We start from the raw sequence: 18,250 nt of genomic DNA on the forward strand, positions 1-18,250 counted from the left end.
AAATCCTGTATATTCCCGCTGGAGGGACTGAGAGGCAAAGGGGTGGAGAAACGACCAGAGGTGGGGCTCCAATGGCAGCTGGATTCATTCAAATACTTGGGGGTGAGCATAAGTCACACACCAGAGAAAATTCACAAAGGTAACACGGCAGCTGTGGTGAAGGGTTTGAGGAAATCCATGGCATTCTGGTTCAGGCTACTGTTGTCTCTGATGGGAAGGGTAGCTATTGCCAAAATGATAGTCTTGCCAAGATTCTTGTACTACTTTAATAACGTCCACTATTATATTAAGGCCCCTTTCTTCCGTTTACTGGAAGTACTTATGCGAGAATTCCTATGCGTCGCAGCTCGACACAAATTAGCACTTGCAACACTTTGCCTACCCTATAGGGAGGGGGGAACGCAACTGCCAGACATAGAGAAGTACTATTTGGCAGCACAACTATTCTTCGTAGCTGAGTGGCTGTCGGATGAGGCAACCTCAGAAAAAACTCTGCTACAATGGCTGGTGGCACCGACGCGCCTGAAAGAAATACTCTGGGTACCACTGGGCTGCTTGGGGGGGCACTCCTATAATTGTGACATTGGGGCAGCAGGTGTGGCATAGGGCTAAAACAATACTGCATCTTAAGTGCCCCTACTCTCCAGAGACCCCAATAGCTGCAGATGTCTGCAAGGACAAGACAGACCTGGCAGTGGTGCGACACTGAGAACAATGGGGTGTCTACACCTGGGGTGATATGTATGTGGAGGGTGTCTTTAGAGAGTTTGGATCTTTGCTTGAGAGGGAAGGACTGCCTGGGGGCAATTACTGTGGTACCAGAAGGTACGGAAGGTGGCAAGAGGGAGATGGGCGGAATGGCCTGAGGAACCGGCAACAAATGCTCTGGAGACCTTAATGTACGACAGTGTCCAGTCAAAGGTTTGAATCCAAAAGGACCGAATGCCATAGGGTCGAGTCAATAGGACCTAAAACAAAAGGGTTGAATTTTTAAAAAAAAAAAAAATTTTTTTTTTTGGATTCCGTATAGGGAAAAAAGTGTTTACCACAAAAAGGGGGTTTGGGGGCGGATCCCCCCAAAAACATTTTACAAAAAAATAAAAATAAACAAAATCGACCTTTTTGTTTTCGGTCCTTTTGATTCGACCCTTTTGTCATTCGAACCTGTGACCTATAACCATGTACGACCTGAGTGATGGATGGAGGCCGGTGTCCAGGCTATATAGCCTGTTGATAGACAGACCCAACCCCAAGGGAACAATGCTGATAGAACGCTGGGTGGCGGACCTGGGAGGAGACATAACAGAAAAAGAATGGGAACGAATATTGCTATACCCCCGGGAAGTGTCTAGGAACTCCCTATTCAGACTACTCCAATTGAACGTCCTGTATCGCACCTATATGACGCCACACAGGATCGCTAAAATCAACACCACTGTGAAATCATTGCGTCTCTGGTGAGGAATGGTGGAAGTGGGGCTGATAGATATGTTTTAGAGATGTGGGCATATACAACGGTTCTGGGCAAGGGCTCTTACCCACCAAGTAGGCTATACATTGAGAGGGAATCTGTAAGTAACAAATACAGTCCAGTCAGCTTCTCCCAATATTTTGTAGGGATGGACAACCAGGGGATCCTATTTTATGTTGCCTCTAATGCTGATAACACATATGCAAGTAATATGTCCAATAATACAGTGACTGGGAAATGGCAATCTATGACTACCACATGGTTAGCCCTCCCGATTGCATCAGTACATTTATGCTTACCCAGTGTTATGTTATGTAAAAAAACATTTGTACTGCCAGTCTAATTGCACTAACGTTTGTCTGGAAGCTGGCATATTTTAACCCTGCATGGGGTATATCTTGACCATAGCATCCGAGAATGATCAAATGGTTGAGAGCATAATTCTACCCTTACTGAAAGGAGAATCTGCAAGGTTAGAAGTTCATAGAAAATTGTCCCAGTTAAATGAGCAAGAAAAAATGGAGCAATTTGGGGACATAGTGACATCCACTTATCAATCACTAGGCAGAGATCACCTAGTCAGGAGACCTGCAGAGATACAGAAGAAAGCTAACACAGATAGTAAGCCAGACAAGGAGACACACCAGGAAGGGAGACCTTCAAAAGGAAGGGGATAGTGTCAAGGTAAAAGTGTGGTAGAACACACAGACAACAGCTTTCACCAATAGAGGAAGACAAATGCCCAGATCATGAACCAAAGAATGGGAAAGCTACAGGAGATAGGGATGCCCCGCAGTGGCAAGGCACTCACAGGGGTAGACGATCTTGGGGTAAATCTAGGGGGCAGTCCCAGTTTAGACCAACAGACTATGATTTCAGAGACAGAAGACAAATGAAGAGTGCATGGGCGTAGGACATGGGGAGCTACGGGGGACAAATCCCCCCCACAATATTAAGCGAGGGGGATATAATAGCTTGTATCCCCCCCAGAATGTGTGTGTCTAGCGCCTTCACCTTATTGCCCCGTGTGTGTGTGTCTCATTCCTGCAGTGCCATAAAACACCTCACTGGGTCCAGGACCAGAACACCCCCGCCCCTCGCCCGGAGTGACAGAGCATGCTGGGTTTTCTCCCTGCTGCCCAGTATACACAGTTCCAGAGCATGCACACTTTTCTTCCGGTGTCTTTGTCGCTGTAGTCCTGGGTTAAGGGCTGTGGCGAGGAAGGGGGGCGCATTGCTGACTGCCCCCATTCACAATCGCTCTATCTTCCTTGCTCGCATGCATGGCAGACCACACCATATTTTTATGACTGCATTCAGTGCCCCAACAAAACCCACCTTTCTTTCCACGATGTATGCAGTGCCAGCAAACACACCATATAATGTTCTTCCACCAATGCATGCATTGTTAGATCACCCACACTCGCCAACATAATGCATGTAACTCCTAAAGAAAGCACCCAAGAACACACGCAACCTAGCTCCCTTTAACACTTGCATGCAGTGACGAGACACAGCCCATATGTTTCACTGCACTCCCCACTACACGCACTTTGTGAAGACACACCCTTTCTCTCCCCCATCAAGCGCATTTAATGCCAGAACACACACCCCTCCGACTCCTTTCACCCTAATGCGGCAATGCCCCATTGCCGGCCCTGCCTCCTCCCTTCAACCCTTGGCCACAATGCATGCATTGTCACACAAGGTGCCTCACCCACCAATCCCCGCTGTATGCAGTGCCACAGCGGTACCCTTGCGCCCTCCACCCCCGTTCCACTGCAGTGGTGCCACCCTTGGCCCTCCCCGGGCGCTCAATCACCTCTGCATGGAGAGCTGTGCGTGCCACTGCCACTGATGCCCCCACTCCTTCGGCCGGTGAATGCCAGGGTGCGCTTTTGTTGGCAGGCCGCTGTGTCAGCGTTGCTGTCCCTTCTTAGCCACATCAGTCCCCATGCTGACCATCTGTGACGCCTCCTGTGAGATATCTTTGGAAGCATTTTGATAACAAATTATTCACCTTGAAATACGAGCCTAGTCACAAAAGAAAAATGTTCCCCTCGTGGCGATATTGTAGCGCTTTTGTATATTCCTGGCACTATACAATACTCAGTCCAATATTCTGCCTCCTACAAAAAGGGGGCGATACACGGCCATGAGACAGAAGGGGGGAGAGGATAATGGAACTGCAGCACAGCACTGGTAGGTGGAGGGGGGGTTGCATAATACAATATTGTGTAATGTATGAATGCATGGGTTTTATAAAGCATAAACCTATGTGGAAAGCAGCCCCTGTACATAGGCAATGCATCCAGCTGGCCATCATTAAACACAGGTCCCTCTGAAAGACGAGTAGAGAAGAGGAGGAGTCAATCACATGTCACATGTGCCCAACAGAGCCCTTTATCTCGCTTAGAACAGTAAAATGAGAGACATTGAAATGGGGAAGATTAACATGTGCAGGCTTCCTACAAGGTAGTACTTAAGGCCATTCTCAAATGGTGCCGATTAGAATGGCTTCATTGCGCCCCTGCCAATCTGGTCAAAAGCGCAAAATGTAAGCACCACACTTCTAACATCTACCTCGTTTGAGGGGTGCCACCCTCCATGGGATCAGCTTCACCCGCACGAAAAGCCAAAGGTTTTTCATAATCTAGAATGGGGTGGGCTGACTAGTAATCCCTCATTACTGTCAGAATATGTGTGATCTAATTTGGTTTTTACGGGATCACTACTACCAACATCTGAATTTGGCCATCTTGATGGGACAGGTGGTTTAGCTGGCCCTGGAACACCAGGTAAGTATCTGCAGCGTGTAAAATACGATGTCAGCTTGCAAAAGTTATATGTAGACTGCTTGCAACTTCTGCTGTGTTGCCCCGCGCCTGTGCATAATGAAGGTGCCCAGGCCGGGGAACAAACTGAACGTGCCCTGCCTGAGCAATGCACTGCTGCGCAGCCTCAACCTTTGTTTTTTCAGAATGAAGGAGAAGCAAGGCAGTGACGCGTGCTCCAGTTACTCTGGGACAGTGTGTGTTATCGAGGGAGACAGAGTGAGACAGACTCCGAGTCCGACTGCGACTCAACCTGAGACCTCAGCTACCGTAAGATACCGTAAGGTAGGTCAAGTGGCGTGGGCCCCCTATCCCAGGTGCAGGGCGGCATGGGGAGGATTTATAAGAGGGAATGTGCCACTGCCAAAATCAGATATACAGTTTCTAAACAGGCGCGGTGTGTTGCAAAACTGATGGGTATCCTGGCCTCTTAATGTTTCATGATGAAACATTAAGAGGCCAGGATTCCCTGATCAGTTTGCAACGCACCGCACGTATTTAGAAACTGTATATCTGACGTTGGCACACTTTCATGAATTGAAAAACCTGAGGCCCTGCCACCCTCAGGTTTGTCAATTCAGAAAAGGGTGTCCCTGCCAAAGAGGAACATCACATTGGAACAGCTCTTTGTTCGTTCCTTACTGTTGGGCAGCCAGGGCTCACATTTAAGCTCCAAGCATTGGCAAACACAGGCTTGCAAGTCCACACAAACAAAATACAGAGGCCATTCACTGATACAGCAGAGCATCAAGGGTGCCCAATAGGAGCTGGGATTGACATGTATATGCAGTTTCTATACAAATGCCAGGCACAACACCATTTAATATATTATGTATTGTCTTTTTTAAGGAGAAGGGCGTGACGATTATTTTTGCTGCTTACACTAGTTCCTCTAAACTGTCAGGTTACTTTGAGATTGTTTCTAGTCTATTGCCTTAGAGTTGGATCACGCTGACTGCACCTGACACGTTTCTCTGCAAAAAAACATTACAATTTCTATGAATGTATCTATAACTGCTTCCCAAAATGAGACCCAGTCCCCCAGCTGGAGGTGACATCTATAGCTGTGACACTTTGTCCCTCTTCGCACTCACTCAACATGCTTAGCATACATAGAGCAACAAGAAACTCTGTTAGAACATTTACGAATGAGGTACACTGCCAACTAAGTCACTTCTAGGTGATTCCAAATAAACCTATAGATAAAATAATGCATAGTGGGGGGTGGGGGTTCACACGATTCACCCAGGATCACACAATCTGGCAAAGACTGAATTTTCTCCTAGATGTCCCTGTACCCCAGGCCTGGCTTGCAAAGTGCAGACACTGCCTGTGATATCAGATATTGTACACGAAATCCTCATGAAACCATGTAAAGTAAAATGACGATGCGCCAATCTCAAGAAGAGCCGCTACGTGGGATGTGTGCTCGTTTCCATAGTAATGTCTAAGGTAGGCAAGGAAAAACACTTAATGTATACTCTAATATCAGTAAGACTTAAGGCACACCCGTCCACCTCTTCCCAACAACTCACACCTGCTTGAGGTTTGGATGGTACCACACCTAAAGCTTGGTCTCTGACATGAGGGCTACCTGCATTTCGCTAGTTCAAATCCAGCAGCAGCCGGGTCAACTTAACCTTTCATAAATTCAGTACCATTCAAATGAGGGTAATAATACCTGCTATTACATTGCCTAGAAGCTGAAGCGCTATGACAAATGTTTTATTATATTCCATAAAACAAACTATTACTAGCCCAGACCTGAACTATGTCCCTGCCCAAAATAAACCTTTTGTTGGTGCCCATCGTTTGAATCTCTCAAAGAAAATCAAGTACTAATCTTCTGTAGGTCTTCGCTAAGCTTCACCCTGTTTTATTCAGGCAGGCTGTTTCTGTGAGCGTACTTGAGTGGTCGCAGTGCAATCAGATTTTGGGGGTAGAGCCTCGACAGTACGTGGATTAAGTGACTTCTGTGTCTGTCCCCCCTTCCAAATATCCATGCTCCTGACTATTTCTTAAGAGTTAATGCTTGCAGGTATCAATGGGCCCTTTTAAGGTCATGGATCTGGCATGCCTATTCCAGCTTATTCTGAGAAGCTATATGGAGTGGTTGGTCATGCAAGGTGTGCAAGAGAAAACCTGTGAGATGTAAGCCAGGATATCGAGGGTGCTCTGAAGACTGAGGAGAAAGTGCTGAGTAAGTGTACAGATGAGACTTGTGTGGGGTGCTGGCCATGGGAGAATGGGAAGCAAGGGACTGGAGTGCAGTAGAGTGTGAGAATGCAAAGTGAAAAATGGTAGAAAGGGTGCAGAGGACAGAAAAACAGAGGAGCAGGGGAGGGCAGAGATGGGAACATGAACGGAGTGCAGATGAAAGATAGGGATGGTTTGCAGCACGGGGTGACCAGTGTGTGCTGGGAGAGAGGGGTCCGGGACAGACCAGAACACAGGGAGAGTGGTTTAGGTCAGAAATGGCATAGGAGGTGCTTCGGGTTTTGCAAATGAAGTACAGACAAGTGAGAAAGTGCAGGGGGCAGTGTGTCAGAGGAGTGACTTGGTGTGGGGTGCAGGGAAGGGACTTGGGAGAAAAGGGTGTATAGCAGACGAGAATGTGGAGTAGAGAAGGGTACAGAGAGGAGATTTGTACAAGGAAGAATGGTGCCTTGCCTCATGTTGCCAGATAAAGGGCGCAGTCACAAATGTCTCTTCTTCTAACGCTTGATCCAGGCTCACGAGGCCTGCACAAGGACAATTAGAAGTCGTTTGTTGAAATAATTGCGGATATAGACACTGCGCATTGATTGGGCCTGATAATATACACAGTGGCCCCCCTCTCCCAGGTGCAGGCCGGCATGGGGAGGATTTGTTAGAGGGAACGTGGGAGCTCTGCCACGGCCCTCTCCCACTGCCTCAGTGTCATCTGCACTCCTGTCTGGTTCCTCTCCAGGAAGAGACAGTCACAGCAGGCTGTTCCTGCATCAACTCCCTTTTCACTCAATCCTACCTGCAGCCTAGGTCTGTCTGAAGTCAGTACTAACCTTAAATGAGGTATATATTCACTTCCGACCTGTCCTGTAGTGGGAGCTGGTGCCAGGGTGTGTGGCATCTTGCCTTGCGACACAGCATCATGTTATGTTGGCTATTTTAGCAACTTTCATGGGTTTTTGGGGGATGGATGCCACGCAGGCCGCAGACTAATTTTACGCCATAACCTATTCCTTTAAAAAAGACTAGAATGATCTATAAAGGGCATGTAAAGTGCCAGTTCTGGTTTAGATAAAGCCACTGACTTAGGGATGTTTACTACAAAGCCCAGTGTAGTTAATAACTTAATTGGAGCTGGGAACATACTACTGGTGTAATACAAATGTCTTATCCAGCGATGCCTTCAGCCACTCTATTAGCACTATGCATTTCCTTCACTGAAGTCCTGCTAAAAACCAGCAATGGCAAGTGTTTGCTTGTCTATACATATTGGGCATTTGCCAGGCACTGCTATTAAATGCCCAGGCACTTGCACCATTTTGCAGCTTCTACCATCAGTGGGTAACTAATACCACTATGGCGGTGCTTGCCAAGTGCCTTTCCCATGCCTACTTTAAAGCCCAAATGGTTGGCGTTGCCAACGCTTGTCTTAAAATAGGGATGTAACTGCATTTTGGGTACCCACCACCAGTTGAATAATGAGTTGTAGACAAGTTTTAATAGAGGCCCCCATAAGCCATCTGTGTGACCCAGAAAAAAATGAAGCAGAGCTGCAAGATTCACAACAGCGCTTGTTCCGCTATCCATGTAAATCCAGTGAATACCCTGGTGCCGAGGTAGGATTACAGCCCATACACCGCTGTAAAGGGGCACACTCATGTTCCATCATTGAGGGTTCAAGTGGAATAGCATAGGATGGGTTGGCGAAACTGCATAAAGTATCTGCACTTAAAGCACAGGTGAGAGTATTATAAAAGATCTCTCTAAATGTCCATCGCTTGGAGGATATTATACTCTGAACTGCTTTTCTTTTTCTAAATTTTCTTCTGTTTTCTTTTCTCTTGTTTTATACAGTGATGATATGTGTAATTTAATACGTATTTCTATTTTAATTTTGTGAAAAGTCAAGTTCTTTGATTAAAACACAATAAATTAATTTAAAAAAGCAAAGTCACCAAGGTGTCCCCTGTAAAAAGGCACACAGAAATGCACAAATAACTACAACCACTGGGCAGACATTAGCAAATAATCAAGTGTATTTTGTAACCATTCAGCTGGTAGGTGAACATCCCAAAGAGATTGAAGCACTGTTTTAGCCACAGTTACATATCCAATATAAAGGGCTTTTAGCATTTCAAGATTGGCCACCATTGTATGTGAGACAAGCACCAAGAGGTGACAAAGTAGTGATGCCTTCCTTTTCAAAAGAAGTGAGTGGGAAACTAGTGCTTTGATAAAACCAAATTTCAAAGCAGCTCATTGGTTGCCAAAACACACTCACATTCTGCACCCTCTGTGCTCGTTAATGACTTAAACTGGTCCTTTGCAAGATAGAAATTCAGAAAAAGATTTAGAAATGTATTTATTTTATTTAATGTGATACACTTTTAAAAAAACTTTACACATAATAAAATAATACAAAAGCGAAAATCATGTAACAAATAATATATACTTAGCTAAACACATAACTCAAATCAAGTTAAAATCAGAACATAAATACATGACTTAGGAAAACCCAAGTATATATGCTAAAAAGAACATTCTGTTACTATTCATTTCATGAGGGTTATACTCAATAACTTTGCACCTATGCGTCACTCAAAAGTTTCAATTAATTTCAAATGCAGTGGTCATAATGGCACACTTCTTATAGGGTTCCAATACTCCCAGGCCCAGTTGGTATACTATTCTGGGATCAATAGGAGCTTGTGTGCACACTAAATTCCCCTGTTCTTCAGCAGTGTCCAAATGTTTCTCAACCAAATTCCAAATTCTAAACAAAGACATAAAAAGGCTTAAATTAATCGTATTAATGCATGATATCCAAAATAAGGAGTCTTTAATTGTTGACAAACAATGGATTTAGAAATAAACCTGTTGGTGTGAGATAATGCTTTGACGTACACAGTTTGAAATCTAAGCAAGACTAAACCAATTCCATGTAAATCACATGTATATTCCTCACGTGAATTAAGATTTGCACCTGAGGAAGAGATTCTCTCTTCAGTTCAGATGATCATTCAGAAAGAAAAGACATTGGCAGCAAATAGAACTATACACATAAATACACCTTTAGCTCAACTTAAGGCTGCCACAAAATCTAGTGTGCAAAGGCATTGCATACTAGATGGATTGACTGGTCAGCACCTCAACATGTTCCAGGTGTATAGTATCATTATAAAGCAGAATTGCAAAGAATGGGTGGATTGACATGTACAATGGATAAAGAACCAGCCACCTCACTGCCTGACATGCCATTGTTTGATTTTTTTCAAATAATCTATTGTGATGGCTCTGCCATACCAGCTGTTGGAACGCGTTCCAAATATGCAGCTGCATGTGCAGCAGTGGTAGGACATTTTAAAATGAAGAAGCATTTATACATACTGATATTGCAACCACACATCTGGGAGGCATGTCTGCCCAGACTGCTGAATTGCATGGATTGCTGCTTCCATTGCGCCAAGCAGACTCAGAGAAACCCAAGCTAGTAATCCCAGATTCAGATTACATTGTCAGGATTTATAACACTGATTTGCATTGGTGGATTCAAAATGACTTTAGAGACATTAGGCATACAACGATTGCTTCCAGGCATCTCTGGAAAAAGGTGTGGGACATTGAACAGACTTACCCTTTGCTATGGGTGATGCACACAAGAGCACATACTAAAAGGAACATTCATAGCATTTGCAATGCATTAGCAGATAAATATGTCCAAGAGCACACAGTGAGAAAAACAGTAGCAGCCATAACTCGTTCAGCAATTGCAATGGATAAGGAAATAAAAGAAGCCTGTTTGGGTATTATTCCCAGGCCGAAAGGTTTCCCAGGTAATTACATTTATGACATTGATATTAATAAAGCAGTAGTCACAATTCCTATGAAAAATGGGGATCCTATTAAAAAATGTATCCCTAATAGAGCAGACAGTAAAAGCTAATAGCAGCCACACATGCTGGACTTGCATCTACCCATTTTGGGGTTACTGCAACTGCACAGCTGCTCCTTGACAGGTATTGGTGGCCAGGATTAAGACGACATGTTAAAGTATACATAGCAAACTGTGACACATGTCTGAAGACAACTGTGGATCATAGCAAAAAAACTAAAGAGGCTCCTTTAAGAAAGACAACCTCACCTTTTGAGATTCAATATCTGGACCATATAGGCCCACTAACAGAAATAAAAAAAAGTACACATATATTCTAATAATAGTGAATTCTTGCACTAGGTTCACCTGGATGATTCCTCAAAAGAGAGCAGACTGCAAATCAGTCATACAGGCAGTCCGGGGTGTAGTAGCCATGACAGCAACTCCAATGTTCCATGCTGATAATGGTCCAGTTTTCGCAGGCCGGGCCCTGAGAAAGGCATTAGATGATTGGGGGTCTGAGCTGCATTTTTCTAAACCCATATCATTCAGAGATGAAATGGGTTTATAGGAAGGGCAAATCACTCAATGTTGTGCCTGACTAAATGCATTCTTTCGATGGGGGGGGTAAATGGGTAGACCACGTGCCTCTAGTGATCAGAAGTTTAAATAATGTACCACGCCAGTCTCTATGCAACGGTAAGACTCCATTTGAACTCTTGTTTGGGAGAAAGATGTTTATGCCTGATCGGCACACTCTCCCCAGCCCACTCTCTAGGCAAGAGCAGTTGCTGGCAACAACGCTGCTGAGGGAATCCCTCCAGGTGGAAGCTGCTGAGGCCAGTCCTGACACCACTCTCAAAGCAGGAGATTGGATCCTGGAGAAGATTCATGATAAGACTCTGTTTGGCCTGTCCTACAGACCAGCAGTACAAGTAATCAGATTGAAAGGTTCCAGAACTGCTGTCCTGCCCGCAATACCATCCAAGAGAGAGACCAGGCAAGTTTCTGTGGATAACCTGAAACCCGCTCCAGATGGTTACTGCAATGTTTCCATGCAATCATCCTCTTCCAGTTGAGCCTGAAGAAGCAGAAGAGATGGAGATCCGACAAAAGATGATGATTGGCGTGCAAGATGGGGAAGAATATCCCACTGTTGACTACAACTACAGAATTCAGGGAAGTACTGCAGGTCTGCCAATCTGAAAACAGAAAGCCTTTCTGGTTGCTAAAGTAATGAAAGAATTATTGTGGACAGACTTTCTGAAACCGTGTTTTATAATGCTGGCAATATACTTCCTTCTACTGTGGCTGAGCCTCACTGTGTTTCTCATCTCACTGACTTTGGGGCATTTTTCTAAGCAAGGTTTCCACTCCACCTGCAAGCAAAGAAGGTGTTCTAAAACCTTTAAGTTCTTCACACATGTTAGGGAAAAGAGAGCTTCAAGAGCCAGGAACTCCAGCCTCAATACAAATGTTTCCTCTAACAATGGGTCATGTGTGGATGCCATCATTTAAGACATTTAATGGCCCAGCTAAGCAGCTGCAAGTTCACACTTTTTCTGTAATTGATGAATCCAGACTGTTTGCACCCAGTGATCCTGTGTCCAGAACATATAGAGAATCGTTAAGAACTAGGCTCCAGACATTTTTGCGCAAAATGCGTTGTTTGATGCTTTTGATGATGTTGAGGATCTCCATGAGATGGGGTCGCATGTGTGTTATGTGCAATATTACAATGCCTTTTTACTTGTCAAAAGTGAGTCTGTCCTGAGGCCCAAATGCACATTCTGGGAACACTGTGCAGTGCCTTTCCAAACAGATAGTCCTGAATTCTATGCACAGTTCCCATATATTTCACTGAGACCATACCAAGCAGGGGATTACATGTTTGAAAATCAGTATAAGTTCCCTCCAGAGCCACACGGTGCACAGCACATGTATGTTGCAGATTCAGTCGTTTTTTACAGAGAATACTTTTCAAACATGACTGAACAAACATGGCGGGAAACTGTCCCTCTGTGGTGTACTTGGGGTCAGCAGATATGGCACATCAAAGGTGTTCACACGTTATACATGGCATGTAGATTCCCACATTTGATGTATTTTTGAATTATATGTAGTTCTAGACCACTTGCAGTAATAGGAACTTGAGCTTCTATCCTGACTGGAAGAGGGAATAAGGTGAGTTCTGGAGTAGTCCTATAGAGAAGAAAAGGAACGCAGTGGCACCAATCATATTACCTATGCATCAGGGAGTCCTGTATTATGGGCGGTTCAAGCTAATTAATTCAATAAAAGAAGAGCAGGAACCAGTGTGGGCCCATATAGGGCATGGAATTCCCATAACACTTCCCTGATACAAGCTATATCCATAGGTATATGATATATGATATGATGATATGGCATTTATAATGCGCCTATACACAAGTGTTTCAAGGCGCGATGAGGCAAGGGAGGGGGAACATAGGGAAGACAGAGACAGCGATCTTACTACGCCAGGTGACATTGAGATCACACAAGTGCAGAGGGAGAGGGGGAGGGGTCAGTGCAGTACATAGGATAACAGTAAAATACAATAAAGATAAATAGAATAAAGAAAGACAATAAATAAATACATTTTAAAAAGTGCAGCCAGTTGGTGGCAAGTGCAAGGGTAAGGACATACATCAGGTGTCAAGTGCTGGTAGGGGCTGTAGGGATGCTGAAACAGTCCCTGAGTGCAAGGGTTGCCAGGGGGGCAGTGCAGGTGTGCAACTGGCGGGGAGGGGACCTGGGCCCAAGATCAGAGGTTATCCAGGTAACCAGTGCAGTTTCAGTTTCAACCAGGAGATCAGCAGGGGAGAGGAGGAGAGAAAGCAGAAGCGCAGAGGAAGGTATTGAGGTGCATCCGAAAGAGATGCTTCTCCTCAAGTTTCAGGGAGGCAGGGAGGCTGTTCCAGAGGGAGGCCCCAGCAGAGGAAAGAGATCTACCACCAACTCATTGCTTGGAGAAGGGACTGACCCTGAGGGAGTTGGAGACGGATGAGCGAAGATATTTAGGAAGAGAGAGTTGAAGGTATTGAGGCCCAAGGCCCCAGGAGGCCTTGTGGACAATGCAGTTGGTTTTGAACTTAATCCTTGCTGCCACTGGGAGCCAGTGCAGAGATTTCAGTCCTGGGTAAGCTGTGCCAAGGAATGCTTTAGATAACTTCAAAAAAGAAGAAAATTGGACAGCTATCATGCAGTCAGCTGCTGTTCTGAGGCGCACACAGAGTGGGTGTATCAGGAGATCAGCTACCTGCACCACCTCTGACCCTAGAGTACCTTGTGAGGTGGGACAAGCGTCAATAACAGGTAAAACTTACACTTGGTCACAAGCAATAATGCAAATCCTGCAGACTGAAAGTGAGGCAGTGCGACTAGGATTTCATGCATCAGACTAATGATCAAGCGCTAGAGCAGGGCTTCTATGCTCTAAGGGATGTCATTGCCGATGTAGTGGGATTGGCTCAGAGTGACCTGCCTATGATTAGAAGCGACCAAGAATCTGCAGTAAGTCTTTCTGTGGTAACATAATTTCTGGACACTCTTAGCAGAGGAGTCCCAGATTGGAATGTAATTTGGTGGCCAGAACAACTAAATGCACTTAACTTGTCTGTCCAAGGTTGTAATACGACATGCAATGTCAGGCTCTATTTTGTTGTTGCTTAGTGTACTTACAAAATATTTTGCAGGGGGGGGTGCTGTTGCGTGGCTGAGAAATGGCCGCCGCCTGAGATGGCTCTGACAGAGGGCGAAACATCCTGTGGCAATTCTCCTGCCTCTCCTGAGTGTACGGCAGCTGGAAGCGGTGATCCAACACCATGAACATTGTGCTGTAGTTGTATGTTGTTTTCAAGTCGGGTGGTCCATGCTGTGTGGGATGAGGGCCGTGTATCACTGAAGGCCCCGGAACTGCGCTCCTGCAAAGCAGTCGGAGTGCACCATAATGCTACGTGGCGTAGCCTGCAGACCGACCGGTGCAGACTTCCTCGCTCTCTGGGATACAGAGCTTGGTCCCGCACCAATGGCCCCCCACTGCCACTTCTCGAGCTAAGTGCCTCGCTCATCCTGCAAGGGCCCGGACTAAGGCGCCCACGCTGCGGGTGAAGGTGGAGCTGTCCTTCACGGCGGTTCCCTGCTGGGGTCCGACACCCGACCCCAGAGCTCTTCCCGCCGACCGAAGCTCAGCCAAGGGCTGTCATAGCGCTGTCATAGGCTGTCATAGCACCGACTTGTGGAGAAATTGGAGCCGTGGAGCAACATCTTCCCCCCGGCCGCATCTCCTGTGGGGGTTGATGGTGTAAGGCGGCTTCTGGTGAACAAGTAAGGAGGGAATTCCTGCCGGGACCCAATGACCAGGAATATACACGGGCATGCATGGGGTTGGGAGGCACGGCTACAGGCTACAACAGGCTCATGAAACCCGATGAGGGATTGGAGTCAACAGCATAGAACTGTGGCTGAGCTGGTGTGCCCCGTACTGGGGAAGCCATACACGCAGTCCCAGAGGCCCCCCTTTGCAGCGGGCGCTCAGCTCCCTGTATCCTACATGGTTGAAGCAGCGGGAGCCCTCGCTGGGCCCGAGAGGATGGCTCCCGGAGCCAACTGCAGTCTCGCCCCGGGGTGTCCTGTAGACCTCAAGGGACATCTCCTTCAACAGGACTGACGGTGTCAGGCCTCCCTGGCTTACCTGGCCAGAAGGGAGTGATAAGCAAACAGGACAGCACGGGACCCAGGGCAGGCACTGCAGGCGGTCCCATGCAGCGGGCTGATCTACATCTGGTAGTGGGACCAGTGGAAGGTGCCCCCCCTGTGGAAGGAGGCACTCGTCTTAGACGCAGGGCTACTTGCCCCTGAATTATGCACGCATCCCCCCAGAAGTGGTGGGGGCTCCCTCCCAGACATATATCACATGTGTACGCCGTCAAACCCTGTTGCTGACCCCCTTAATTTACACTCTTGTGGGCTGCATCGGGGGACACTATCTCTGTGGATCTGCATCCAAGCGCTTTCCTACTCGACCATCTCGGACCGATAGGCACACCTTCTGACCGGCCAACGATGCCCAACACGTGGTGGCAGTCCACCAATTTCATCAAGATTTGCTGTGAGAGAGAACGGAGAGAACGTAAAGGAGGGGGGAGACAAAAGAACTGCACATATAAGAGAAGAAGGAAGGTCAGTGGGGTACCGTAGGCCTAGCCATAAACTGTTACCTCAATATGGGTAACCCAAAGAAGCAAGCTAAGATGAACCAGTTCGCCAAATCCGACCAGAACCCTTCCGCACCAGTGTAAATGCCAGGTCTCTGCTCTGTTGCCGTTGAAGAACAGTACAGACAGCCTTGGGGCCAAGATAGATGCCCTGACTTGCAAGGTGGATGTATCTGCAATTCAGATTGACAAGCTCTGTGGCCATATGTCGGAAGCCGAAGAGAGGATAGGTGAAGGGGAAGATAAGGTGGCTGTGTTGCAACGCAAGGTAGTGACCCTGCAGCAAACAATTAATAAGGCAAAAAATGATGACCTCGAGTGGAGATCAAGAAGGAACAATATTTGTATAACAGGCATGGCTGAATCCACCCCTATAGACAATTTTCTTGGGGTAATAGCTCAGCAGCAACATGCTCGCCTTGGAAGCAAGACAACATGGAGCAACACAGGTTCAATTTCCTGGTCCGTGCTTAGAAACCTATGGGTATTATATCATAATGTGGAGCTATTTTTGGGAAAACTACTTATGGAGGTCCTTGAGAACCCGCTGGTCACAAACATGTTCATGGTAGAACATGCACATTGATCCCTGGCAACCAAGCCTCCGCCCGGGGCACCAGAAAGAGCAATCATAGCACAGATCTTTAACTATAGGGACAGAAACATACTGCTCTGAGCAGCCAGGGAGAAGAAGGTTTTGCAGTGGGGATCGGCGACCATCCGCCTGTTCCCGGACTTCAGCCAGCAAGTTCAAGACCAAAGAAAGATTTTTCAGACGGTAAACAATATTCTGCAAAGGAAAGTGATACGGTACTCTATGATATTCCCTGCCAAGCTTAGGGTGGTGCACGAAGGCAGGGTTACCTTTTTCACATCTCCAGAGGCAGCTGAATGTTTCGCCATGGGCATCCCAAACCCGAGGGTATCCCCCCAGGGTATTATTTTGTGCCGTAAATAATATGGGCCTCATTAGGAGTGTTGCGGTAAGGCAACAACGGCGCCGGTAGTGCTACCAGCGGCGTTGTTACCTCACCGCAGCATTCTGAGTTTGCTTGTGGGTGCCGCTCTGGATGCCTGGTCAGACCAGGCGTGCAGAGCGGCACCTGCGAGCAGACTATGATGGTAGCAGCGGTACCGTTATGAACGGTACCGCTGCTACCATCCTCCCCATTCCCATTGAGCCCTATGGGGGCTCAAATGGGAATGGGGACGTACTGAGTCCCGCAAATGGGAATTACAAGGCTCTCCAAGGTCAGAATGGCCCGGTAAGTCCCCTTTTCCGGGACCCGGACCCGAGTTTGGGGGTAGCCATGCCCTTATTAAGGGCATGGCTACCACCAAACTCGTAATGAGGCCCAATGTCTTGTGGAATTTAATGATGCACTCCGGGCGGATGCCCCATGCAGGCTGTCACCCCGTGGAATGCAGTAGGATCACTGCTAGCTATTGGTCAAAAAGCAACATGCATGGTATTAGGCCTTCTGCCACTTGGAGTCACTACAGCCGCCGGCAGCCCCCATGCCCAGTGGCATAGAAGGCATTGTTTGGGGAAGTTGACTGAAATGGTTAGGGTGGGGGTTAGGAAGCCAATATGTTTGTGTTTCTGGCGTGGGTGGGGAGAGGGACATGGGGGGGTAGTGCAAGTCAAGTTGCGTTGTGGGGATTGGGGAGGTTGGGGGATGGGAATAATGTATGGGCAGTGTTAAGGGGGGTGTGCAGCTCTCCCTGGCCACTTAGAGTACCGTATGGGCGAGACTGGATATGGTTGAGTGTTTGAGCACCTGGCTTTTCTTTTATATATAATTACAACTGGTTATGACGGACACCCTGGTGGAGGCGGTGGACCAGGGTGATGAGATCACACTGTTAACTTGGAACATATGTGGGTTTACAAATGGGAAGAAGGCATGCCTGATTTCAAACTATGCCAGGAACCACAGGGTTAATGTTCTGTGTTTACATGAAACACATTTGGGGAAGGGGTGTAAGCTCCCCAGCCTGTCGGTATGGGGAATACATAGGTGTAGTTCATCTTTCTCTACACATTCCCGTGGGTTGGGTACTTACATACATCGCTCCTCAGAGTTTAAACTACATGACCAGATCGGGGACCAAGAAGGCCGGTACCTCCTGGTTGCAGGGGAGATTGCAGGATTGCGGATTCTCATTATTAAGGTGTACGCTCCTAATCTTGATAGCCCATATTTCTTCTAAGATTGTGCCGATCACTTGCACACTTTCCCGAATTACGAAGTAGTGTGGGTGGGGGATTTCAATATGGCTCTCTCGCTGGACATGGCCAGATCCTCCTCCACTCAGACCACCCTCTCAAGGGCAGTCCAGAAATGGGCAATCATAGCGGGGCATCACAGCCTGGTCGACGCATGGCGTCTCTTGCACCCCAACAGTAGGGAATATACTTTCTACTTCGGAGTTCATGGTAGCTCCTCCAGGATAGATTACGTCATTGTGTACCCCAAGCTGGCTCGTGCAACTCAGCAGGCCCGGATGCTGCCCAGGACCTTATCCGATCACTCCCCAGTCATGGTACAATTTGTCGCCCACCGAGATAGCTTTGGTGGCAATTTAAGGCCTGTGCCCTGGAGGACACCGTCTTCCCGAGATG

The sequence above is a fragment of the Ambystoma mexicanum genome, chromosome 3q (assembly GCF_040938575.1).
Source record: "Ambystoma mexicanum isolate Mex_15411 chromosome 3q, UKY_AmexF1_1, whole genome shotgun sequence".
In the NCBI taxonomy this organism is placed as follows: Eukaryota; Metazoa; Chordata; class Amphibia; order Caudata; family Ambystomatidae; genus Ambystoma; species Ambystoma mexicanum.